The sequence below is a fragment of the Anas acuta genome, chromosome 8, assembly GCF_963932015.1.
Source record: "Anas acuta chromosome 8, bAnaAcu1.1, whole genome shotgun sequence".
Taxonomy (NCBI): domain Eukaryota; kingdom Metazoa; phylum Chordata; class Aves; order Anseriformes; family Anatidae; genus Anas; species Anas acuta.
In genome coordinates, this window is record NC_088986.1 from 20416361 (window position 1) to 20441586 (window position 25226).

The 25226-nt window shown below is 51.7% G+C and overlaps 1 long non-coding RNA gene across 7 annotated transcripts in view; it reads right to left on the minus strand.

Moving 5' to 3' along the window:
- Window positions 1–23410, minus strand: part of LOC137860508 (uncharacterized) — a 31068-nt gene extending 7658 nt beyond the window's left edge. For 4 of the 7 annotated variants that reach the window (XR_011098970.1, XR_011098969.1, XR_011098965.1 and 1 more), the window contains exons 1-3: window positions 19857–20048; window positions 3963–4006; window positions 2244–2381 (exon numbers count right to left, since the gene is read on the minus strand). This is a non-coding gene — a long non-coding RNA (uncharacterized lncRNA). Of the gene's footprint in view, window positions 1–351; window positions 531–2243; window positions 2382–3962; window positions 4007–19856; window positions 20049–22333; window positions 22932–23062 lie in introns of those variants that run through there. The other 3 variants (XR_011098971.1, XR_011098966.1, XR_011098968.1) reach the window with 3 other exon arrangements.
- Window positions 23411–25226: the final 1816 nt, after the last annotated feature.

A 25226-nucleotide genomic window follows, 5' to 3' on the forward strand; every position in this document is an offset into this window, starting at 1 on the left:
GGGATACAGTTCTGGCACCTCTCCAGAGGCCGCAGTAGTTACTACAGGATGGAGGCTTTCTTTTAAAAATACTAATGGGCTGATTTGCAGAGCTGCCTGGCTCCCAGATCTCCCACAGAAACTACTCCTCAAACATCATTAACATGTGCACACTGCTGAGAAAGCCTTCCAAATATGACCCTGCAGCCGTGCTGCCTGCCTGCAGAAACCAACTCCAGCAGTACCTAAATGAGAAATGGAAAGGATCTGCCTTCCCCTGCCCAGCCACCATGCACCATCCAAACACTCAGGTGTTTGCTGGGGTACCATCGAGTCCCATAGGTGGGCTGAAATTCACAACTTGGCTCTTACCTCTCAAGCCCACTGCCAGGCTTCAGCCCCATGTGGTGTCTGCTGCCCCACCGAGCCCAGATGTTTCTGGTCAGGACCATGATGTAGCCCACCAGCATCACAGCCCCTCCATCCCCGTGCTTCCTCAGCCACTACACAAGGCCACACACTGAGGGAGAAGACTCTGGGGGCATCTGACCCTGAGGAGAGAAAGTGTTGTCAGTGAGACCTCAGCAACTATATCCTCCAGGGCTCAGCCCCTGAGCCCCTGCTTCACCATAGAGGATGCTCTGGGCAGAGGAAACATGGCCACAGCCTTGCAGAGGGGAGGAGGGAGGAAGCAAATGAGTGATGGGATATTTATGGCCCTCTTCTTTCTACAAACCCTTTGGTTATGCTCTGCAACCCCCTGGGATCTGCCTTCCACAACAACCTAGGCCCACTTCACATCTATACTACCCTCTCGGACTCCACAGCAGCCCACAGTGATGAATTACGTATGTAATTATGCACTTCAGGAAAATGTACTTTCCTTCATTTGCTTTAAGCCTTCTGCTTAATGAGTTCACTGGGTAACCCTCTTGAATCACAAGACATGGCAAACAATCATCTCTGCCACCTCTTCTCCACTCCGGGCTGCATGATGTCTCGATTGCACCCCTCTCCTACCTGCCTCTTTTCTAAGCTGACACATCCCAATCTGCTTGATCTCTCCTTATTCAGAAGCTCCCCCGTGCCTTTGATCACAATCTTTCTTTTTTTGACACTTCCTATAACCTTCCAAAAAGGATGATGACAACCCCAGAGGTGGCAGTCTCTCTCTCTCCTGGTAACGCTTATGTCTACTGCTGGTGTTGACCACCACAGAACATGGATGAGACATCCGAAACACACACCAGCACTGGCAGAGAGCTGGCCATCATGCGCAGCTATTTGCACAGCCCAGCACCCCCTTGCCACAACTGTTCCAGATACTGAAGGCTCAACAACATTTTTCATGTTGTACTTTTAGGAGGTTGCTGGAAGGATACTTTGTCAAATTACTGGAGGGACTAACAAGACATATTCCGGAGCTTCAGGCTGCTTGTATTTACTAGCAGAACCACTACAGAGTTTATATCTTATCTACAAAAACAAACACAGAAACCTCTCCGTCCCAAGGGGGAGAAAACACCATTTGCACAGTACAATACAACCCAACAATTCTCAGTGACACTGGCACACTGAGCTCCCTTGCAATCTCCCGGTTAAGAAAAGTTCCAAAAATGTGTGTTGTGCGATAAACAAAAGCAGCCCTGCTGGAACTCTTGTGATATGGAAGCCTGTTTCTCTGTAGTTATTTATAAACTCTTCTTTCCAATAGTCGGTACCTTCATAAACTAGAGCAGATCAATACAACTGGAAAGTTAGAGGCAGATCAGAGGGAATTACATGGCATCTTGTATGCATCTTCAGAAATTTAAAGAGAAGAGCTGATCAAAACGTGGAGGTCACTAAACCCTTTTTTTTTTTTCTTTTGAAACAGGTATTTTCTTCATTTCCAAATATTTTTTTTTCTGTTTGACATGAAAAATGTCTTTTTTTTTTTTAATACTTTATTCTCACCCCCCAAACCAAGTAGTTTCTGATCTTTTTTTTTTTTTTTTTTTAACTGGAAAATGCCATATATTAGAAATCAAACATACCATGCTTCTGGCAGGGGAGTGAAGAGAAAAAGAAATCTGACATGAGTTATTGTATTTCAAGCCTTATTTTAGCCTTTTTTTTTAAAAAAAAAAAAAAAAAACTCAAACCCAGCCATTGCTTGGCTTCTAAGCTGTTCAAGAAAGAAAAGAAAAAGCACTGTTTTCTCAGTGGAAGCACTGCAGCTTGTGGATAGCCACGTGGTTATTGTTCATGTGTGAAAAACTTACGGGCTCCAGGCTCCTGACACAGAATGGAGATCACCCCCAGCCATGGAACTGTGAGCACGGTTTGAGGATTTTTATTCTGCGAGGCCAGGAACCAAGTCCAACTCTCCAAGTTGCCTCTGAGCCACTTCCTCAGGCTGTCTGCAATCCAAATCAAATCACATCTGACTTCAAGCCAAGACCAGAAAACTTGATTATCTTTCTCCCCTATCCAATGGGAGATGGCAGGTTGAGGGGAAAGAGAAGGGAGGAGTGAAAAATTAACACAAGCACTTAAGATGTTATGAAACTGCAATATGCATCTCTAGCCTGCCCCCTGGCCCTGAAGCCCATACATTATTTAACAGAAAAGAAAGCATAAATGAGCCAGAACAATAGCTTGAGGGAGGGAGAGGAATATATATATATATTTTTAATTCTTTAAACCATGCCCATTAGTTTTGTTTCTTATTTAGGATACGGCATTAATCATGCTAATATTTTACAGCCGGGCTGTACACTTTAGCCATTACTTTAATCAAACCCATCAGCGTACCCAAGAACACGCTACCAGGTGGGAATAGCTGCTACCGCTTGCTGTTAATTACTTTGCATTTTACAGCAATCAGCAGCAGGGGCTGAGATCATAATAAATTCATGACTTATGGGTCCATAAAATCATTACCGTAGGAAAATATGTTTTATCAGGCATTCGTCGGGCTGCTGCTCAGAGAGAGATTTCTTGAAGGAAATGACACCCATGAAATTAAACCAATCCTTGCAGTCAGCAGAAATGCTAATGTGGGCACAAACAGAGCCGAGGCTTGTGCGGAGCGGCGGGGTGTGGGAGCGCAGGGATAGGAAGATGGAGAAGGAGAAGGGCTGGTGGGCAGCCAGCTGCCCAGGGCAGGTGGGACACAAGGAGGATGGGGGCACCGGAGGGATGGGGAAGCAGGGAGAACGACACTAGGATGCTAAGGGGAGACTCAGGGTAGGATGAGGTTGGGGAAAGCGCAGATGTGGAGAGAGAAGCAGCAGCGGTGGCAGGAAGGAGGTCTGCAGGAGCAGGAATTGGTGAGGGGAGATGGCCATGGCATTTACACCCTGCTGTGCCCCCCAGGGCTGGTCCTGCCTTGGCCTCCAGGGGCAAGAGGAGAATGAAGGCAGGTCTCAGCGGGGAAAGGCAGAGCACCAACAGCTTTGCAGCCCAGAGAGACATCGCTCCATGGTGCAACGTAAGCACACGGACACGGAGGGAAAGTCCCTCTCACGCTTTTAGTGGGAGGGATCCTTCCAGCTAAAGATGCATTGATTAGTTGATGCGCAGCGGCTTAAAAAGCCCAGGCTACATGCAGTTTCCCACGGCAATTTTCCAGGAGGAAACACATTCATGACAAATCACAACACCTCTTTGCTTACATGATGTGCCTGTGATTTTGCACATAGGTAACATCAGCTCAGCCAGAACTTCCTATCCCCAAATAGGGCGATCTAAAAGCAGCAGCTTTAATTAAATCACCTGAAATCCCACGCAGATAACATGAGATGTTACAGATGTGATCGGTGTGGGACCCGCTCAGCACCAAACACTGCAGTGCCATCACAGTAAAATCAAGAACGACAGTGAAATCAAGCAGTGTCAAATTGACATAAAGCAGCAATAAAGAAGCTTCAAGATTTGAGAAGCATGAAAGGAGCCTAAATGAACTTGCTGAATAGTTTCTAAGTCTTTTCTGCACTCACATAAAATCCCATGGCACTTCTGGAGTCATTAGCCCTGCCAGTTCCTAAAAAAAAAAAAAAAAAAAAAAAAAAAAACATACACAATAAGTTCACTTTTAATTTTTTCTTTTTTTTTTTTTCTTCAGTTGAAGACCAACTGAGCTTTCTTTGGCAAAAAGCCACTAGCTCTTCAAAGCTCTTGCATTTCTTGGCCTGTGAAAATGAAAAAGTAGAATGCGAGCAAGAAAATACCCCCGAAGTGTTAACTTGGCCAAGCCCTTGTTTTTTACTGTTTGTTTCAGTTTGAAAATACTAAGGAAGCTCAGCCATAGCTGGTTTGTTTGGTTTATTTGCCTCTTCCAATTACGCTGTGCAAACAGGGAACATTATTTAGTGTTACTTAAGCATGAAATTATAACAGATCATTTTAAATATCAACATCCTAAAAATAAATCTTTGTATCACGGCACAGCAGGACTAGATCTACTAGCTTGTTAACGTCCACCAGGGTGGGCAGATGGCAGGAAAACCACGGTGGAGAGCAATCCACGTACAAGATTTGTTGCTTTCCTTTGTGGGGATGGTGAGAACCTGGCCAGCTCGGCTCCATGCTGCTGCGGAGGGCCCCAGAAGGAAGCAGACACAGCAGCTGCGTGCCTGGTGCCCTCCTGAGCATCATCCAGCACTGAGCCCAGAAGAGCAGCACCAGCTGAGGGTCCCCTGCCACCTCCGTGGTGCCTGGATGTCAGCTCTGGGAGAGGTGGTTGGTAGGAGGGTTTGTTATTCCCTCACCCTGGGGAGTCTTCCTGAAGGAAAAGCACCCCGTGCTGCTCCGAGCAGTAGCTATATCCCCACTCCTTGGAGAAGGGGGGATCCCCACACTGTGATGGGGAAGTCAGGGCTTTGGCCACACCACATTACAGCTCCCTCTCCAGATAATGCACCTGGATTTCTTTCCTTCAAAAACTTGGGAAACACATGGAAATGGAGAAAAAGACGGTCCCGTGCTGACTAAACGGAGAAGGAATGGGCCTTTGCCTACAGCTGGGATGTGTGTTCCCAGGCCATTTAAACTCAGAGGTTTTCACAGCACAGGAAGAACAGCCCCAGAGCTGCATTTGGCTGGCACCAACCCTCAGCATCCAGACACCCGGTGCCTCATCAGAGCCTCCTCTGCACCGCGCTTGGTGCCTCAGAGCAAGCCCAGGGCCCAGCCTGCAGCACTGCTTACACCAAAGCCCTGCGTGGCCCCACGAAACCAAAGGCCACCACAGCCACGCTGAGCTCCCCAAAAGCTGCAGCAGAGCCACCCAGCCCCTCACCCTCCTTCTGGCTTGCCATAAACCAGAACTCTTTGTGCAGAACAAACCGGGGGGAAGAGCAGGTTGCGGCAGAGCTCTGCTGTCCCCAGACACACTGCTTTTTCTTCGCAAGCTGTCTTTACCTTAAGAAACCTTAATCACTCTAATCCCAGGCAGCAACCTGCTCCAACCACAGCCCAGACAGCTGCTCGCTGCTCCACCTCCCTGGCCTGGTGTCAGCCCTGGCTGAGAGGGAGCAAGGAGAAACCAAGACCAGGGGCCAGGTGCTCCGCCAGCCCCCAGAGCTCCCAAGCGCACAGGGCGAGCGAGCCAGGGCCTCGGCGTGAAGAGCTGCTTTTCTGGGGGGTCAGCACCTCACCTCTAGTTAATCCCCACCCTGCCTCCCACAGTGGCAGGAACGATCCACACCATGCTTGAAGATCACTGTGTCACTTCCCACAAGTTTCCAACAAGCAAAAAAGCACGCTAAGCCATACAGAAAATGGTGGATTTTTTTCCACAGAAAATATCGTGCTCCAGCCAAGTCCACCTCCACCCCAAGGACCTAGGCCAGATAACCTGGGTGTCCCAGGCCCCTCACCTTCTTTCTTTCTTGCAACAGACTCCACGTGGGCTGTTACAACGGGGCCCATAAGTAACCTTATCTGACAGGTATTGCAGCCTGGAGATTTCCCCGCTACGGTCCTACGCGGCTATAAATATCTTTCTCTTCTTCAGGGAAAGAGCGTCTGACCCAAAGTGTATGAAGCTTCCTGACAGGCTGGGAAAGGAAGAGAAGAGGTTTAAATGTCAGCTAAAACAATCTTCATTTTCTTTTCTAAATTTGCAAAGCTCCCCGAGTCACTGGAGTGAGGCACATGCCTGTTTGAAGTTCAGCTTGAAAATCCTTTTGCAAAATATTTGCTGAAATACAATAATGCTGGAATTGGAGGGGATTAAAACTGCTTCTGTCCTTGCCCCCATCCCCCTGAAGCCCCTCTTTAAGAGGGTTTTTGTAGAGGCAGGGACTTATATCTCCATGTCTTGAAGGCGCAATACAAAAGAGAGCGGGAGAGAAATAAAAACGTAAAGCTGCTAACATTACTATTATTGAAATGCCTCATTTGACATTTTGACTGTTTCAATTAGCTAACAAGGAACGCTCTGCTTAATCCACCCTCAGATGCTGAAAGAAACTCTTTCCCTGCCTCCCCAGCCCCAATCCCTCTCTGCAGCTCTTCCCAGTCTCCCTCACCCCAAAATGATCATGCAGGTGATGCTCTAGCCCCATCGGATGCCCCAGGGAGCTGGCTGACGCCTGGGAGCATCCTTCTCCCAGCCTCTTCATGCCTTCAGACACAGCACCAGGAATTCCAAGAAGCAAGTAAATGGGCACCCTGAAAAGCCCAGAACAAACAGCTAGTGCCTTTTCTTACCACTTCAGGAAACACAGCACTAATGGGGCACTTCTAGACCATCAGAGAACTGGCCTCTCTCCCTTATTAGCATTAATCAACAAGGACTGCTTGCTGGTTTGAACTGCAGCATGCTGAAAAATTACCTGCAATGATGTGGTAGCCACAAGAGAGGGCTAAACACAGTGAAAAGGTTCCCCACCTCCTGCACGTGGTCCTGGGTTAATTTCATCGGGTTTGTTTCATTTCTCCGGGATTTACCTGCCACTATGATTTTATGCCAAGGAAACTGAAGTGCTGGGAGCTCTCCTGCTGGCACAGGGAACGGCCGGAGCTTTCTGCCACGAAGCATTTCACCACCTCTAAACACACACACTCCATCCCATGAGTGAGCCATCGCATGCTGCTGGTCAGAGGGGGGCCGCAGGCATTACAGGGCAAACACTGCTCACTCCATAAAACCAGGGCCACCACGCTCAGCTGGGGGAGCTCTCAGGTGGATTGATTACTGTACGGGGAGCAATTGGCTTGCCTGGGGCACAAAAGCAATTTACTAGCTCTTCCACGGCTCCATTCCCACAGACAGCTCTCTGGGCACCACAAAGTGTGTTTTCTCCCAAGTCTGCAGGCAGAGGAAGGCATGGGGATGGAATGATGCACACATGGCCATGCAGATGTTTGATGTTCACAGCACAATGACTTGCCCAAAGGACTGGGCTCCTGAAGGCAGTAGGCTCTTACAGACCTTGGTCAGGCAATACTATCCATCCTTCGCACCTGCTTGAGGAAGCCAGGAGGTTGAGAATATGAGGGAGATTTAAGTAGGGGGAACTTCCAGAGATTCTTCCTGCTCTAACTAGGAGTCCTTTCAGGTCCAAACTCAAACATTTGGAGGCTGGCAGAGCAGAGGGAGCTGCCTGTCAAGCCAAGTGTTGATGGACACTTGGAGGAGGTAGAGGCAAAGTGTCAACAGCAAGTAAAGGGCCTTTTTTGGAGGGGTTTAAGACCAAACCTCCCTTCCTGCCCATAAAGAAGGGCTTGCACAACTGATGGGACAGACACTGCCTATTTTATACCAACCACAACCTCAGTCTCTTTGTCCTGTCCCAATCAAGATCAATGCGCTCCATGGGGGGAGAACAAAATCATGCTCATTCAGAATAGCCTTTTCATAGAGTCATTAAGGTTGGAAAAGCCCTCCAAGATCATCTGCTCCAACCATTCCCCTGCCACCAATGTCATTCACTAAACCACGTCCTTAAGCACCAGGTCCAGCCTCTCCTTCAACACCCCCCAGGGACGGTGACGCCACCACCTCCCTGGGCAACCTGTCCCAGTGCCTGACTGCTCTTTTTGAGGAGAAATTTCTCTAATTTCCAACCTGAACCTCCCCTGGCACAACTTGAGGCCGTTCCCTCTAGTCCTATCACAGTTACCTGTGAGAAGAGGCCGACCCCCAGCTCCCCACCCCTTCCTTTCAGGCAGTTGCAGAGAGCAATGAGGCCTCCCCTGAGCCTCCTCTTCCCCAGCCCAAACACCCCCAGTTCCCTCAGCCGCCCCTCACAGGACTTGTGCTCCAGGCCCTTCACCAGCTTCACAGCCCTTCTCTGGACACGTTCCAGGGCTTCAGTGTCCTTCACATAGTGAGGATATTTGAGTTTTTCCTTTGCTACTTCAATAACTCCCTATGACCTCTGCTTGTCACAGGTATGTTAGAAAGATTTAATTTCCTCTAAGCATGAGAAAAAAGCAAAACCTATACAAGTGCTTCCAGAACCACCCTTCCCAGTGCAGCCTACCTTCCTCTAGCACGCAACCAGCTGGCTTTGTAAGGGCTGTGCCAGATGCCGCTGGCACTGCTGCTCTTCAGTACAAAGTTAACTTCCATCACAGGGATCTTTGCAGCAAAACACTTCTGCCGTAGTTCAGGAAAAAAAAATCGCATGCCAGGCAGCACTTAATTGAGAGCAAGCGTGTGCCAAGAGAACAAACAACTAACAGAGGGGCAGGAAGGCTTTGCAGAAAAGCGACCCCAATCCTCTCCTGAAACCTCCTGGCTACCTTTGAGCTCCCAGCCCCACAAAAGACACACGGACTGTCATGAACAAGATGAGCAAGAAGCCCCTACCTCTGAGCAGTGCTGGAGTCCCACCACATAATCACTCCAGCTCAGCTTCACCTTCAAGAACAGGGATGTGCTTCCCAGCTCCGTGACCAGCACCTTTCTGCTCTGTCGTGCGGGAGCCTTCAGCTCACCGCCAGGTCCATTGCCAGCATGTAACTAATTGTCTGTGTGCCAACAGCTGATTAACCTAAGCACATCTTCCCCCTGCCAGCTGTTCCTGCCCCAACATACACACAGCACGTTACCTCTCAGCCTTGCTTTTGTGAAGCCAAACTCTCAGTGTCTGATCTTCTTTCCCTGAATTTCTTTCTGGTCTCCTACATACCTGCTCCCTTTTGACTTCAGAAAAGGTGGCCGGAGCATCCTCACTGCTTCTGATGGGGTCTCACCAAAAAAGCTAATGATGGTGCTAACACATCCCCCAGCCTACTACAAAACACCTCACTGGGGTTTCTTACAATCCCATCTGCTCCAGCCTCGGCTGCAGCTCATCATCCTGCTGCCTCATACTCACTGGGGAAAACAAGTTAGCTAGGTTAAAGGTTGGACTCATGAGGTTAAAGGTTGGACTAGATGATCTTGGAGGTCTTTTCCAACCTAAAAGATTCCATGATTCTAAGTGACCATAAAGCTATGGAGGTCCTAGGGCAAATTTCCCTGGAAAGAAAAGAAAAGATTTAAGAAAAACAAAACGATAAATCTATAGACTGGGACTGGAGACCCAGCCCACCCCCATGACAGCTTTGAGAGATTTACTGTCTTCTAGCTCTGTTAGCCAGGCAAAAAGACAAAACGCGTGCTGAGAGCTGGGCAGGATAACCAAACCATCTATCCGGAGCAGAACCTTGGAGCAACCCTGAAAATAAGAGACTTAGTTTCCCATATCCCCCAGAAGGGATTATCCCTCTGGGATGGTTCTTCTCACTCCCTTGTGTGGTGACACTCATGCATCCTCATCTGTGTGCTCAGAAAGCCCAGGACACTGTGGACACAAACTTCCCTCAGCTCTTCCCCAGCATGGACACCACCAAGTTTGTTTAGACAAGGTCGCTTCACTCGCTTTGCTCCTCCACATTCCCACCACCGAAAGGTGGGAGGTGATCTGGAAAAGTCCTTAACGTTCAGGAAGGGCAGCTGAAGTCCCACCAGCTCAGCACAGGGCCCAGGAGCCACCTTACCAGCAAGCAGAGCTATGCCTTCATGAAAAAAGCACCACTGTGTATGCAGAAAGGAGCTGGCAACAACTCCCTCCCAGGCAATTGCCTAGATGATGCACAGGCACAAAATACCTGGTGCATCCCATTGAGAGGCACCCCTATTAATCATACCCCTCTGCAGTTAAAGTTATTTAATTCAGAGGTGAGAGAAGCTGCTCAGCTGTTTATGTCCAAGGGTTAAACTTGCCCCAGCCGCACACTAAACACATTTTTTTACAATCTGGCAGTGATCCTTGCCTATTAAGCATCTCTGGCTTCAGAGAAGAGGTATTGATTTATTTCACTTTTATGGCTGGAGGTATTTATTCCTATTTGCTTTCTCGCTTCTTCGCCCCACCTGGGGTGGGGTGGAGAGGGATGAGGAGGAGAAAAAAATTGCAAGACTGGTGGAGCCAAGAGGTGATGACTCGTGGTTTTTTGATGGAGGGCATGAGGGCTGGGACAAGGGAGGTGGGAACCAGCTCCTGGGCTGTGTCAGGTTTTGTCACAGCTTTTATTTTCATGATAGAAAGGGGCAAATGTGTGGCTGGAAGAAAAGGAAATCACATCAAACTTCAGAGGGAAGGCTCCTACCGAAGCTGTGTCCCCAAAGGGTGCTTTCTGAGTTACAGCTTGATTGATCTGTACCAGCCAAGGACCTCAGCAAATTTCTCCTGTGGGAAGAACGTCAACATTTTCCCATATCTTAAAATGAACCTGGAAAGGAAGATAAAACCCTGCTGCCGCCGGGGACAAGCCTGGACTAATATCCCTGACCCTGAGCCCCTTCCCCACACCACCAGACTCCCGTTTCCAGGCAGGACTCATGGGCAGGGCCCCCCAGCACAGCTTCTAATGCTGCATTTCAGCTTTAGTCATCTGGCTTTGTTCTGCAGTGCCAGCACAAACACACTTCTTGCATTCGCACCACCTTTGCACACTCAAGCTCAAGGCCTGAGAAGACTCTGACTGCCGAATATCTGCCTGAGGTCAGCCACACTTCTCTTGGACTTTCTTTCCATGGCATCCGTCCAGCTGTCAAACATAGGCACAAACACAAACGAGCTTCACCCTCTGTCTTGTACCAAATTCTTCTGCCTCCTAGTCTGGGGCTGGCTTCTCAGAAATGCCAAAAAAGTCAATAGAAGACTCCAAACATGTCTATTTTCAGCAGCATCCAATGTCAATGTGACCCCCTGAAGCTCTGCCACGGAAACCTCTGGTGACGCAGGAGCAGCCCCCTTTGCCTCCTCGCACAACCACCCTTGCAAGCAGGAAGGAACAAAGCACCCTGCTCTCCTGTGCCTGCACAGCCTGTTTTGCAGCAGGCGAGCTTGCAGACAGGATGCCTTCCACCCCTGCGCGCACATAATGTGTACACAGCACACAAGCCTGCAGTCTTCAGGCACCACCTTGGGATTTAGGGAAACAGCTGTAACCAGGTTTCTGAAATCCCACAGCACTGGGTCTGGTGACAGAAAGCAAACAAGGACTTGGTTGCAATGCTCTGTGCTGGGAGGAGAGGAGCATTGGGGCAGGGGTACCTGGGGGGAGCAGGCTTGCTCCAGCAAGGAGAGCTGGGGAAGGTACGAGGGAGGTGGGAGGTGTATTTTGGGAGCAAGGGGGTGAGCAGGGTTGGGGGCTTGGTACCCTACATAGAGGGTGAAGCAGTTTGGGGTAGCAGAGCACAGCCTCCCAGCCTCCACCAAGCTCTGCCCACCTTCCCCTGCTGCCAACGGGGCACAGACCATGTGGGGCTAACACCTCTCCTCCTGAGCAGAGAGGAGAGAAGCATGTAACAGCATCACCCCAGCCAACAGAGCAAATGATGGGGGAATCCAACCCCCTCAGGAAGGGGCAGAGGATTTCTGGGCAGAGTTAGGAGCCACCCAGAGACCCCTTATCTGCACCCCACTGGACCTGCATCAGCTGGGGTCTCCAGGCAGACCCAGGTCCCTGTCAATCCCCCCTAGATGCCTCCTCGTACATCTTAGCCTAGGAAATGAAAATTTCAGTCCCCACCCTGCTTGTTTGAGATCCCTCTGCATCAAAGAGAAGCCCACAGTCATCCAGAGCCAGGCAGACAACATGCAAATACCGAAAGAAGGAAAGAAAGGAGCAGGCAGGCAGGCGAGCTGGTGGCAGATAGCACGGGAGCTGCCACTGAGCGCAGCCAGTTCATGCTTCATTAGCATCCCCTCACCAAGCTGCGAGCACAGCCTTTCAGTCTGGCTACACACAGACAGGCAGGGAGGGAAGGATGCACATTTTCCATACGGAGCTGATCTCCCCCTTTCCAGAAGCCAGCCAGCCCCCACTGAGGCTTCCTTGGGCTGAAAGGTGCACAATTCTGCTCCAGCATCTCCCGCACTAGTTAAATATACCTTCAGGCAAGCGTCAGGAGTGAGCCCAGTTTGAAACTTATTGTGTTGTCAAGATGACAAGTGCTCTGCCAGGCTGTTAGTCTCTGCTGCCCTTCCCGTGTCTGCTCCCCCTCCCCTTCTGCTCATTAGAAGCTCCCTTGATAAAGCAAGGCTGGCTTTTTCTTTTTTTTTTTTTTTAATCATTTAAATGTTTTCTTAACTTCAAAACATCAACAGCTGCGGGACTGCAAGAAGAGCAGCGATGACACTTTCCCTTCCATGCAGACGGAGGCTCAGCCCGCCACAAGGCAGAAAGGCGGCTCGCTGGACGCTGAGCCGCAGCAAAGAGCCCCAGCAAAGGGGCAGGACAAGGCTGGAAGCCAGACACCTGAAGTCCAAAGCACAGGCTAGAGAAAAGACCGTACCCAAACCAGCAGCTCGTGCAGTGCAGGGTGGGAGGAAGCAGAACCGCATCCATAGGACAGACCCAATGGGACAATTGGCAGCTTGACACATGGCTTTCTCCTTCTTAGCCTGCTTCTCAGTCCCTGGGCCTCCATATTCTTGGATTTCCACTCCTCGTTGTGGGGTCTTTAAGCACATCAGTTAAGGATGGAGTTAACCAGCTCTGAGAAGCACAAACCGATCTCCTCTTGAAAACAAGCTGACCCTTCCTACAGGCCTCCTATATTGCATCCTCCTGCCTGGGTTCCTCACAGCAATAAAATCATAATAAAAAAAAAAACACTACTCTTTTGCCCCTTTAGAAGTGTCAGAAAGCACACCAACTAGCAGCCCAAGGCCCTGGCAGAGCTTGCTCTACGTCTTGGCCAAGCTACTGAATCAGAGCAGCTTGAGAGGAGAGATGAATTAAGCACTCTCCTCTTTGCCTGCAAACAAAGGCCTAGGGGTGAGGAATAGAGGCCCTCGAAAACAGAAGGGACCCAGAGGACTGTCAGATATGCCTCTTGCCACAATTTAGCCTTCCTGTCGAGCTGCACTCCAGACTTAAAGCTTTCATTTTTTACTTTTACTCTGGTTTCCCCTGGAAAAGAGGTTTATGGAGCCGTGCGACGTGCCTGCCTATCCATCTCCCCCAGCACATGCTCCCCGGCAGCTCCAAGACCGGCAAACGCGGGCAGAGGTATCGCAACGAGGACAAGCGGGCAGAGGAGAGATCCTGCTGCTCTGAGCAACCTCTGCTGAGTGACGGAGGAGGATTCCCAGGGATCTGCTGGCCCCAGTGACTCCTGCAGTGTCTCCAGGCAGCAGTGAGTCCCGAGCTGCCGTGGGTGCCTCTCCTGCGTGGTCAGTCCTTCCCCTGGGACGGGCTCTGCTGCCTTCTGCGGGTGCTTGCAGCACCTGGCACAGCAGTCCCGAGCCTGAGCCTTTGTGGTACCGCTGCCATATAAATGATCATGATTAGATACTCTAAATGAGCATCCCCATCTTCTAATAAACATCATAAAAATAGGAGAAATGAGACTTAATTCACTTTTATTGTCACAACTGACATGTTGCAAGATCTTAATTGGACTGAAAAGAGCTTCCAGTAAGGAGACGCTGTTTAACTAACTCATTAGCAGCAGCCTGACAGAGACGGATGCTCCAGTTTTAAGAGGAGGTGAAAAGAAAAAACATCCTAGCCCATCCCCACCTGCCCACGGCCTCAGCACACCTCCCAGGCAGGGTTTCGCACTGAAGAGCCTCCTCTTCAGCTCAGGCACACAGCAGCCAGCATAGCTTGCACCCATTCAAACACCTGCCCCGTGTCCCCAAAACAGGGAGCTGCGGGCCAGAGCCAGAAAACAGCTAGGCTAAACTGAAAATATCGAGCCCTCTGCTATGCACTGCTCTCAGGATATTCAGAAGTCCCAGAGTAACAGGTACTCCCGAGGTCCTGAGAGGCAAGGCAAGGCGTGCAGCTCCTTATCTTCCCCTCACAAAGCAGAGGGACTGCTTTGCACATTAAATAAGATCACCCTAGGGGCCAAGGCAGATAAAACATCACCCCCACCAGGCAAACTGTCTAGTAAATTCTGAAACTCATGGGCTGGGATAGAAAAAACGGTGCGGTTCTCACTGACACTGCAGCATCAGCAGCACCCCGAGCACCTCGCGAGCCACGGACAGACAGACAGACAGCCTCGTGCTGTTTGCTCTCCCCAGCAGACCTGGAGCAGCGCCTGGCTGGTTTACTCCAGCTCTCTCTGTCCCGATGCAGATAAATTTAGTTTTCTGCTCTCGCTGCCTGGGGAAGAGTAGGGAGGGGGAGCTGACATCTTTCAAATGAGACCTTAAAAATAAGCTGTCTGTGCGTCTGGGCACTGAAGAATCCTGAGCAGAGCTTTGTCTGGCTAAGCCAGCTTGCTCCAGGACCCTAACCAGGTTATACCCTAACCAGCCTGCTCCCCACCCAGCAGCAGCCGCACTTGTGCAGCGTGCAGTCCTTGTTCACTGCACAACTGTCACCTCCAGCACCTCACCGTGCCAGGGATGCCCCTGGGGTGCCATCGCGCTCTGTGCTGCACACACACGCAGCGACAGTTCCTGCTCTTCGTCTCCTAAGGTCTTGATGGAGATCTGGAGGATGAAAGGCCAGGGATATTGAGCAGTTCCAAAGCCAGGGCAGCACAGAGCAGGGAATAAAGCCCAGATCTCCTGCCTTCCCCAACCATGACCCACTCTAACCACTACGCCAGCTTCCCTTCCAGTGAGACGCTTACCTTCCCTGGGGCTGAAAGCTCCTCTGTGAAAGCAAGTAAGCATTTGATAAAGAAAATAACAGGATGAATAAAACCATGTGTTTGTACAAGAAAGCTTTTGCTCTGATCTTTAGTGCTGCAGTATGTTTTGACCTACTACTGCAAGACTCAGCTACATCTTCCCTCCCTCCAAATGTGACAGAAGGCAAAAAAGAAGCCGCGACGGTTGCTGCAGAGCCCTGTGCTGGGATTCCAGCTGACAAACAGCATCAGCAGAGCTGCCCACACACACGGATTAAAACCCACACCCTCCTCTCTCTCGTCACCTGCAGGAAGTGCATGCACACACACACACGCGCGGGGCCCGATTCCCTGCTCAGCCACGCGGCGAAATATCAGCAGCCTCCAACAGGTTTGTGCGCAAGGAGAAACACACCCACGAGATACATTTCCTAATGAGGGCTGACATTTACCAGCTACCAGAGATCCCAAACTGCCAGGAATAAAACTTACAGGCAGAACCAGCTCTGCTTGGACAGGGCTGCTCCCTGGCAGCGCGGGCGGAGGTGGGCGCAGGCTCCAAGCAGTGGCTCGGCACGGATGAGGAGCCCAGGTTGGTTTTGCTTGTGGCATCTGCTCTCGTGCAGCATCCAAGGGAAGGATCAATGACTCTAAGTGGCCTTTGGTACAGCCTCTCCAGGCTCTTTGGCTACTGTGAAGCCCTGTTGGCTTATCAGGTCTGTGTCGATACAGAGGTAAGAGGGACACTTATCACCACCAGAGGCTCACGGAGCAACGAAGGCCTCCGCAAAGCACTAAAGCTGCTGGGATCTCACCACAAACAGGATTTCGACTCTGAGGTTTGTTCCAGAGAGCATCAGTGCCAACTCCTCTTCAGCATGGGCCAACCCTGAACCACACACAAACTAAGTGCATTTTGCATCAGACTCCAAAACACTGCTGGACATGCCTCATCTGATTTACTACTGCTGCCAAGGAAGGTGGATTTATTCCCAAATTTAGCAGCTGCCAAATCAATGCGAGAGTGCTCACATGGGGATTTGCCACAAGCTTTTGTTAAGCCAGGGCAGGATTTTCACACTGCCTTTCCCTCGAGATGCATCAGGCCCAGGGCTGGCAGTGCCCTCGCTCACTCCATCACAGCCCAGGCTGCTCATCAGGTGCCCTGCTCCTGCCTGAATCCAGCAGTGATCCCTCTTGGAGCCAGTCACTCACCTTTCCCGGGTGACACAGTGACAGAAAACAAGCAGCTGACAAGGAAATGAGGTCAGGGCTCCAAATTGCTCTCCTAAACTTCCCCCCTGACTTGGCATGCGTGGCACATGGCAGTGGGTTTATTTTTCAGCAAACAAGTTTCCTTTCTTCCAATCAACTCAGAGGCAATAAGAGGTGGGTTTCAAAGAGGCATAAATCTGCCAGCAGCATATCAAGGCTTCTGAATAGCAAGGGCACAGACAATTGTCCAGTGGAAAAGAAAAAAAAGGTCAGAGCAGTAACTCTTGCAGTATTTGTTCCACAAACAGAGAAGGTTTACACAGCTTTTCTGGGCAATTATTGGGTAGGAAATAAATCTCAACAGAAACTCATCTTCTTCTCCCGCTTTGCAGCTGAATCTCTTTGCCTCACGCCCCTAGCAATGTCCCCAAAATGCTTTGCAACAAGATGTCAGTTACACAACCCAAGGCTGTGCCCAAAGAGCCAGTGGAGAACTGTATTAAATTTAATAGCATTGCTCCAGGTAATCTACGACCAGTTATAATCAATTGTCCATGCCCACTGCAGCATGACTATAGCCGTCTTCAGTGCTGCAGGTGCAGGACTAGCTGAAAAAGCTCTGCGTGGGCTGGAGACAAGAGATAGCTTAGCACAGCCTTGAATACCTGGAGAGGCAGCGAGGAAGCCCAGCCTGCAGCTGCTGGGCTCGTTTCAGGCTATGGTTCAAGGGCCCTTGGTGGACTGGAGAGCCCTGGCGCGAGCACACCAGCCCCGCAGAGACTGTTATCCTCACAGGGGGAAGCCAGTCTCTCCCCTTTGGTGTTAATTCAGCAAGGCAAGGAGAGGATCACAGTCTGTTGTACACAGAGGGAGGCAGGAAGGATTTCCCTTGCTGCAAAGCTGGGACAGGATGGGTGTCGCACTGCACCCTGCATCCCAACCCCAGCATCATTCCCCCACCCAGGGCCAGATCCACTCCTCTGCAGTACTGGGGGAGCAGAGCACGAGCAGCCCAGGTGAGGAGCTGGGGCTGGCAGAGACAGGCCAGGAAGATGTTTCCCAGGCCCTCCAACCACCACCACAAGCCCTGGAGCTTCTGCTTCATTCACCTGTATCTACACCCAGCCCGACACCCTGGCTGTAAATATTCCAATACCTCAGCCTCAGGGAGGCAGCCCTTTTAGACCACATTGCAAATGCCTGCACACAAGGGCAGGCTCGAGGCAGAGGCATTAACAGCTGAAGTCCAGGCTGGAGACCACAACTGAAAGCCAGAAAGGAAGACCCAGATCCCAGGACAGCTGTTACCACAACGCCAGACTACAAGTCCAAGCAAGATCTTGGTCTAGCCTCTATTTCTGGTCCACAAAACAGAGAGAGTCCTCCCAAGATGAGGGTATAATTGGATTCATAAAACTTTGAGGAGCCGTAACATGGATGAACTGCTTGTCTGATCTTTGTTGAATACGGTGCTTGCTTTCCACCCTGCCTGGCTAGGGACTTCAGAGAGGGGCTGTATTTTCTTGCCAGCTCCTGGGAGGACAATAGAGGGAAGGGTTACAGGAGCCCAGTCTACACATGCTGCATTTCACAGCGCTCAGAGGCAGGAAGACATCCCCAGCTCTCTGAATCTTCCTCTCCTCTTTTTGACTGCAAGTGGGTTGAGCCCATGAAAAAGTACAGCCGGGAAAAGCCCAGTGAGCTCAATACCCCTGGGAGCTGCAAGGACATTGGGGAGATGCTAAAAGCACGTGGCAGCTGGCTCCTTGGGCAGCCTGTCACTCAGACCTGCTTTTGGAGGGCCCTGAAGAAGGATTTGTAGCACGGGCAAGACAGATTTTCTTGATCTAATGCTGTCTGTGGGGCCAGTGAGGGACAGCAGATTTCTGGTAGGCCTCCAAGCCTCCCTCCCTTGCCAGTGATGGCCAAAGAAAGTACCTGCTGCACTGGCACCCAGAAGAGATAATGAACACGGGCACAGCGTCCGAGCTGTGGTCTCCATCCAGCATCACGGCAGGAGCTCTGGGGAAAGCAGAGGGCATTTATCCCAGCATCCCATCACTCAGGCGTTGAGCAGAGCAGAGCAAGGTGCAGGAAAGAAGTAGCGAGTGACAGCTCTAAGTGTGAAGAAGTAATTACAGTCCTGTTCCCAGTGACATTTCCCTTCCCTAACCTCCCAGCTTTTCTCCTGCTGAACAGCAAGGCCCTGTTTCCACACACTCTCCCCTCCAGGCAGGCTGACTGCAGCAAATGGAGCTGCCCTCCTCAAGCATCCCTGCCTGCTGAACGTCAGGAACGCCAAGCACTTCGCCAGCAGCTCCCAGTCACAGCATGGCATCCGCATCACTCCAAAAAACCCGGTGCCTCCCAGACCGACAGCAGCTCTCGGAGCGATAGAGCCAGAGCCAACTTTATCACACGGAAGAAAGGAAAGCCAGAAAACTATTGTCCAGCCTGCTGAAACCACTGGTCCCCTGAGGTCACAAAATCCCAGCCACTTTCAGGAAGTGATAAGAGGCAGCAGGGTGTTAAGCTGTCCACTCCAGCTCCGAGTAAATCTCAGAGCTTCCCCAAAGCTAGGCACGGAGAAGAATGGCACAGCTTGCCTGAAAGCAGCTCCTGGCCTCCTGAACAGTAACATTGCCATCTAGAGGCCCTCTTGCCTTGCTTCTGGAAGGGCCTGGTAAAACTCGGTAGGTATTTCCACCCTCCCAAGGCTCCTGCATGGAAGAAAGGTGTTAGCAGGACCAGGGGGCATGAAGGTGCATGCGTCACACTCCAGGAAAATTTCAATACCAGGTAAGGAATTTTAAAGGGTACTGCAATACTCAGCTGTGCTATTTCCTTGGGAGCGCTTGGACACACGGAGGCTCAGCCAGAGCAGGGATGCTCTCTGCACAGCTCTATGTAAGGCTCAGAAGGAAGAGCAGGGTCCCAGGTCTCAGCCATGCAAGGGGGGGGAAATGGGTCAGAAAATTCTCCCCCCAGTAAGGAAGCCAGGCCTGCACCCAACCCTCCAGGTCTGCAAGCCAATGGTTGGAGGCAGTATCTGGAACCAAATGGGTCTGAACAGATCTGGAGACCTAAATAAATCCATCACAGACCAGTCCATGAGAAAAAAGCCAGTGAGCAGGAGGAAAGGACAGCTTTTGGAGATGCCAGCTGAGAGACTCAGGCTTTCACAGCTGACCACACAAAAAGTAACTGCGGATATGATCGTATGGAGAGCTGCAGGACAACAAATGCCGTGCAGTCCAACAGGACAGGTATGCTTCGCTAGCAGCTGCCAGGAAGCTTAACCCAGGAAAATTCAGCCCCAAAACCCAATAATTTTGTGGAGAACAATGCAGACCTAAACCCTAGTCAGCCACCTCCCCACAGCTCTAAGGCTGTGGAACCAGAGTAACCCCCAGAGACAGTAAAGGAGTGTGCCTAACCTGTCAACATGTCACAGACTGATATCTCAGCTTCCTAACACGCAGCTTCTCAAATAGCAGAGCTCAGCCTAGTTACGTACACTGCAAAGGTCTCAGCCATGCACAGCCCTCCACACTCACACCCAGCTTCTCTGTACCTTCAGTCAGGGGTTATCCGGCCACGCTCATCCTTTCTGAGGGCTCTTTTTCATCAGAGCTAAAGCCAGCAGTCCAGGAGCTGGGAGAGAGAAAGTCCAGTAGTAATTCTATGCCCTTCCCTGTGCCACCAGGACAAGGGGCCAGCAACCCCCCACCCCCTTCCCATTTAACACTTAGCAGGCACCCCCAGCAGCAGCAGCCACTCAAGTGGGGGCCCAGCAACTGCTAAATCACTCCTTGAGCAGCACCAGCTGCCGCTTGGACACTAATTGCTCATTAGCACGAGTCACCTCTCACACGGCCATCTGGGTGGCTCCCCGAGTACCACAGCCCCCTCCTGCCCAGCTCCTGTATGGTCCTGGAGAGGTGGTCTCAACCTCACAGCTGTGCTGGGATACTCGGGAACTCAGCACCCATGCTGGTGGTGGGTGCCCTGAGCCCTTTGCTGCCAGGTTCAGTCAGTAAATATCCAGCTTCAGGCAATTCTGCAGCCAAACTATGATTTTTGTGCTGCTCAGGGCTCTCAAGGACAGTCTTAAGGATCTAGGCAATTTCTGTCAGACTTTTTGCGGAGCATGGCTCATCAAGCTGATACTCGGTCCTGATCACCACAGTGACCAACTTCCCAGAAAGAAAATAAGAAACCAAAATACGTAATTCCTCCCAGCAAGACCTCTCAACTCACCACTTTAAAGAGCCGCAGCTCCTGGCTGCTGCTTCTTTGCCCTCTGTGGTGCAGCAGGGCCTGGAAGCAACAGCAGTGGTTGGGACCCCTGATCAGCAGAGAGGGTCAGGCCTGCCAGAAAGGAGCGTGATTCAGACAGCCCACAAATGCCCCCTTTGGGCTGCCCACGGTGTCCTCCCCTGGTACGTTCAGTGCCCCACGGTGGGCACACACCTTGCACCAACCTCTCTGTATGTGGCAGTGCACATCCTGGTGCAATCTGCACCTTTTCAAGCTCACCTGGGAAGCACCCTGCTCACACGCAGCCTGCAACTTCAGGCACATCCCCAAATCCAGATCAGCGCTTAGTAGGGAAGCCTTTGTCAGCAAAGATTAATTTCTGCAGTTTGCAGCTTTCTACCTGAGCTACCTTGGAGCTTGAGCTGTCTGGGGAGGAAAAGAAAAGATAATAAAATCCTCTGAATGCATTGTTCAGAAAGAAAGTCTGGTTGGGTGTCCCACAATAATGTCACATTTCTACACTGGTGAATCTGCTAAAGAGTAGGAAAAAAAACTCGCCACCTGAGTGGGGAAGGTGAGAGTATATTAAAAAAAAAAAAAATAATAAAAGCAAGGGTTTTATAAAGAAACCACTATTTGGTCTTAATTAGGGCTGGTCCAGACCAGGCAACAATTACTGTGCTTGTGCCCGGAGCCACGCTTAGTGCTTGCTAATGGCTGAGTAAGAAGACACCCCGGGATGAAAGCCCCCGGCGCCTCTGAGGACTGACGATGGAGGGGAAGCTTCCTGGTAGCTTCTTCTTCTCCCTCTCTGCGGTGAGATTCGTGATGGATGCCAGAGTCCCAGCCCTCTTCTCCCACAACACATCATTCGATTTGCCGCAGACGCGGGGCTGGAGGTCTCCGGCGGTGCTCAGCGTGCCAGGAGAGGTCAGCGTCTCTTTGAATAACGTCCTCGTGGAGCGCCAAGAAGTGACATCAAGCTTTGCCCCTTGCCACCCCCTTGGCACAGCGAGGACGCCAGTCAGCGCGGGGGTTCGAGGAGGCACATTCCCTGCCGTCTCTGGCTACCCATGCATGATTTATACCTGCTGTGTCAGACAGACATTTACATACCCTGGCACGGCCGCACACGCCGCCTCCCCGCAGCTGCAGCGGGGCTTGCCCTCAGCGAGCCCCTGTCCCTGGGGAGCAGGGCTGGAGGGAAGCACTGGAGCCATTGGGGAGGCTGCTGGGCACCCCCTTATCTCCCTGTGGAGAGGAAAGCAGAGCCCTGTTACCAGCTCGTGCGTGGGGCATCTCCTGGGAAGGCACTTGGGAACGGACCCTACCCAGTGGGTGGCGGAGGGCTCACGCTGGCACAAGGGGATGCACATTGCAGGACATTTGCCTCCCAACATCCATTTCCCAAACTCACCTCCCAGCCACAGCACGGACCTGCAAGCCTTTCTGCTGCTCCCTGACCCTCCTTTGCCAGGCACAGCTGGTTCGCAGCTCAGGCAAACCAGTGATGGCAGGCAGCTCACGGAGCAAGGAACAGCCAAAACACAAGAGAGACAGTCCCAGCCGCAGGGAGTGCGGCACCACAAAACGGGGAGGCTTTGCAGAGCACAGACCCACAGCCAGCCCAGAACCTAGCTATGAAGTTCCCCCTCTTCCCAGCATTTTCAATTTCAAGTTACTAAATGTTTTTATTAAAACATCTCCGAACACTTCACACCAAGACAGGACCTGTGCTGTGTTTCCTCCTTTCCCCCCCTCCCACCCACCTCTCCCTTCGCCGCTGCTCACCAGCCCAGACAGGAACGCACGTGAGCAGCCACCTGCAAGCACCCCGGAGGGCTCTGGAGCCTGCAGTTAATATTTACGGCAGTGTTTCTGCTTCTGCTGCTGCCTCTACCCGGCAGGGCCGGGGACGGTGGGGCTTTCAGGGCAGCGCTGCGAAGCACTCAATCTGAAATCACAAATATCGTCCCGCCACCGGTTGGCTCATCGCAGGGTCTTCCATCATCGCGGCCAACTGGGACCCTGGGTGATTTTCAGCTGCAAAGTCAGCATTCAGATGGGGCTGGTGCCGCTCTCCCTGCAAGGAACATCGTGTTTAAAAAACAAAGTGCAGCTAGGGAAATGGTGGGGGGGGGCAAGAGGAGAGATGCTCATTTGTCCTTGGCAGAGCAGCGCTGAGGCTCCAGCAAACACGCAGCTTTGAGGGCAGGGGAAAGCACTGGCAGCTACAAATTACTAATCAATGTCGGGTAACAACAACAGCAGCTAATAATGAAAGGCTGATCAGCTTACTATGGCAGTAATTATTCCTGACACCAGCCCTCTGAAGGGGCATCCAGGCTTAGCACGCTGTCTACCATGATGATAACCCAAGATAACTAGAGAAATTTTGTGCTGGAGGAAAGGAGGGGGAGAGGTAGAAGGGGGGAAAAAACTCAGCAATTAGCTAGACTTGTGGTGCTAATTACACTGTGAATGGTGTGCAGGCTTTGTCAGAGCTAACTTGAGCCTTACCCACGATGCTGTCGAGGTACGCGAGGTGCCAGCACACCTTGCAGAAAGCAGCAGTGACAAACGGTTTTGGCAGCTGGTTATTTTTGAAAACAACACGGCTCGCTGCTGCCAGGGCCCGCTCAGCCCACCCTAAAATCCGCACCAGCCCTTTGCCATCACCCTTGCTTGGGGAGAAGCCTCACACTGCTGTATCAGCTGAAATTGCAGGGCTCCTCTCCATGTTTCCAGGTGGTGCTGAGCCTACTTGTATCAGGGTGCAGGACCAATCCAGGCTGCAAGCCTTTTGGGACGAGACACAGCCAACGTGAGACCAGAAATCTCCATTTACCAACGTGTCCGAGGAGTATGTGTTCGAAACATGCTGCCTTCACCCACCGCTGTACCAGAGGCTGTGGCTACAATGCTCTGCACTGCTCCAGCAGCCAGCAAACCAAAACCCCCATCGCTTCCAGCACGTCCCACCCCCCACAAAAAGCCCCCACTGCCACCCGTGCCCCAGCAGAGGAAGGCTTCTTGCAGCCAGCAGGGGTAGCGACGTGAAGGTGCAAACACACATGTGCTTCGTGCTGCAAGAACAGGTGAGAAGAAAACGTTAGCAGCCCCAAAGGCTTGCGATCACACATGCCTCCCTCACCCGCTTCTCTCCCAGGCAGCTGTAATTAAGCACACCGTCTCCTTGCACCCTGCATCCGTGAGGCTGCCGAATTGCTCTCTCGGTGGCTGTAAGCGCTTTGCAGACATGAGCTTAGCAGCGAGGCGGCTGCTTTGGGTGCGGGTCACCAGCATAGTCCAGAGACTAAGAGATTGCAGCATCTCTAGGTGCAGATCACTTCAGCTACAGCAGCAGCCCCCATCCTCCCCGGCTCTTCCCTCTACTCCCAGACACATCGGCTTTGTCCCCTGAAGGGGTACAGAAGGCTCTCGGGCCGCCAGGTCTTTGCAGAGAGCCCTGCAGCCTGCAACCCCTGCAGAAGTTCAAGAGTCAGAGATGTCAAACACAAGCGGAGGTGCCCATCAGCTCTGTGTTCATGGCCTGCTCCCCAAATCTGCATCCCTCTGCCCCACCCCGCAGGGTTTTCCTGCTGATGCCCTGGAAGATCCACCCCCCAGCCCACGAGCAGCGCTGCCATACAGCCCCAAATCCTATTACAGGGCAGTGCCGGGGGGACGCGGCTCCCAGCCCTTGCACAAACAAAATCCTATTACAACAGAGATCCTGATTCCAGCCTTTATTTACAGAAATTATTATTACAAGGGACCCTGAGGGAAATCATGGCTGTGGGCTTTATACGCTGAATTCATCATTGCTAGGGAAGAAGCCTCGTAACGCTTTGAGGCAGATAGTGAGATGCAAACTACCTCCGAGTTACATGCCATGGAGCGGGGAGGGGAAAAAAAAAAAACAACAACCAGAGACTAAGCTGTTGCAGGAGGAGAGGAAGGGAAAGGCATGCATATTTCTTTTGTCCAGCCCAAGGCAATTTCCATCAGCAAGGTGCACTAAATCCTTTGTACCGCTTGATTAAATTACAGCTGAGCTAAGCAAAGGCCCTCGTTCTGCAGAAAAAATAGCAGCCCGGCCTCAGCATCCTCTGCAGGACAAAGGGCCACGGCGCTGGCCAGGCAGGTGTGCAGCTCGAGGGGAGGCTGGGAGGAGAGAGACGAGGGGAGAAGCTGCAGGGCTGAGGCAGTCCCGAGCCTGCACCACATGCAGCAGGCAGCTCGTGAACACCCGACAGCGGGGGGAATCGATAGGGCAAGGGGTGCCAGCACCGGCACTGAATGTGAATGCGGGGCTGGAGCGTCTGCTTTTGGGCAGGAGGATACAGGTGAGGGAGGGAAGAGAAGCTCCACGGTGTCTTCTGGAGGTGGCACACGGGGACAGTCCTGCCCGTGGCTCCTGCACGGCGCTGCGGCATCGAGCACCAACGCAGCCCCGTGCTCAGAGCGCTGCCCTCTCTCCTACCTTGAGCTGGGGATACGAGCAGTGGAGGCAGGTAGGGGACAGACAGGAGGTCTCCTCGAGGCGGATCGGCCTGTCAGAGGCATGCCGTGCAGGCACGCTGTGAGCGGGACAAGGAGGAAGAGGAATCTGACCTTATGCAAACCCACAGTCACCGCTGAGTGAGGCACTGGAGGAGGAGGGGAGCTGCTCCGAGCTGCG